The sequence below is a fragment of the Trachymyrmex cornetzi genome, unplaced genomic scaffold (assembly GCF_001594075.2).
Source record: "Trachymyrmex cornetzi isolate Tcor2-1 unplaced genomic scaffold, Tcor1.1 scaffold390, whole genome shotgun sequence".
NCBI classification, from domain to species: domain Eukaryota; kingdom Metazoa; phylum Arthropoda; class Insecta; order Hymenoptera; family Formicidae; genus Trachymyrmex; species Trachymyrmex cornetzi.
Genome location: NW_017298641.1, coordinates 130,094 through 132,108, shown reverse-complemented (window position 1 = coordinate 132,108; position 2,015 = coordinate 130,094).

Here is a 2,015-nt window from a genome sequence, read left to right as displayed (position 1 = left end):
ACCTACAATTGGTAAAAAAAGTTTGAAGCGATTTAAAAATGTCGAAAAAAAAAGTGTTTGGTTTGTAAAAGAATGCCCCATATACAAGATATATATATATATACAAGATCGAAACTGTGCTTTAGTGAGTTTCGTAAAATCAATCCAAAGTGGGGTTATGAATCTATGTTGACATGTGATAACTTTTTAAAAAAGTAAACAAGTAGTGATGTCATAATCTGAGTATAAAGTACTCAGCTCACTTCAAATTCAGTTTCACTTATGTGTACTGGAAAATAGCTATATAGTCTATTGAAGATGGGTAATTGTGCGCATTTCAAACCGCCTGCGCATAGTTACCCGCCACGATCTCACTCTATATGAAATACGATTACTTCAATACTAGTTAACCAAACTTAATAAATAACGGGTCGAAAGGTGCACATAATAACGTACTTTAATAACGTATGCAACTTTAAACCAACAAATTAAAAATACGGACTTACCACCTTATTTTCTGAGCGCTGAAATAACAAGAAAATGTATGTTTTTACTTTTTTATCTTTCACTGTTTATCAATGTACTTACGTCATATTTTTTGTGATTATAACTTAAGAGGACGACCTCCTGCGTAAAAATTTCATCACGGCGATGTCTCCATCTATCGGCAAAGCACCAAACCAGGATGCGCACAATTACCCGCTGCGCACAATTCGCCCACTTTCCCCTACCGCACGACTTATATCAATTAATATTGACAGCAAAATCACAGCAAAAATCGAGCACAGCGTGCCGTCACGATGTGATTGATCCAAAACATGGCATATGTATATTGCGATCTGCTTTATCAGCTGTTGAAGATAAAAGCGCAGCAGAAATCGCGCATAATCTGTCGTCAAATGTTATATCGTATCATAGTTTTCCCATTTACCGATAGACGACGTATCTATTAATATTTATCTCGTATTTACCCAGATAACAAAATGTTTGCGTAATGCTGGTATAATGCATGTACGCTGCAATGGCATGCTACCACTATGATGTCCAGCTGACTCCGCATCTGGTTAGCACTGTGACGGCATATCATGTTCAACATGCTGTGCAAACATTGTGCAAGCATTTTGTATTTCAAAATGTTGTCATGATGCTAGAACGCAAATCTTTTTGAAAAGCGAGTTTGCTTATATATTTTAGGTTATGTTACAATTTTTAGGGTTAAGTTACAATTATTTTCTTTGCAAATATAATGTGTAACTTTGCTTTTACGGAAAAACGTAAATACATTTAATATTTTTCCACGAAAGCAAAGTATACACTGGTGTTTGCAAATAAAACAATTATAACCCACCCAGATAACATCACATGCCAGCATGCTGTGCTTAGCATATCATGCAGTTGAAATACAATCCCTGTGTCATCTTGTATCGATAAAGCAGATAATGCTTGCATGGCGCTATCATAGCGTGCAATTTGAAACATATTTTGAAATGGCACGCTGTGATAACGCCAAGCAAGCATTATGTCAGTACACTGTGTGCATTAATTGGTGTGTCGTATGTGATGTCTTAACCTCTTATCCTTGATGCATGTAGTATTGTCAGACCACTCGAGCGGATCGGACGTGTTCCCTCTCTCTCAAAGAAGACCTCTTATCCTTGAGATCCTTATTTCGCGAGTATAATATAATATACTTTATACTGCAACGTAACATACTTGGAATAAAAACAATTTTTATTAAATGATTATTTATATTAATTATATATTGGGTATGGGAATAAGTTTCCGCCCTTTTTGAAAAGAAAAAGATGTGTTTATTTAAACAATTCTATATAAATGAGTTTATTCAAAGTATATTCCTTCGGAAGCGACAACTTTCTCTCACTTTTCCGGTAATAAACGGATTCCTCGAATGAAAAAATCTGGTTCTTTTGAAGCGATTCTTTCATCAAGCCATTTTTTGATATCTTCATAAGAATTGAATCGTTCTCCAGAAAGGGCCGACTGCATGGATCGGAACAAATGGAAATCTGAAGGAG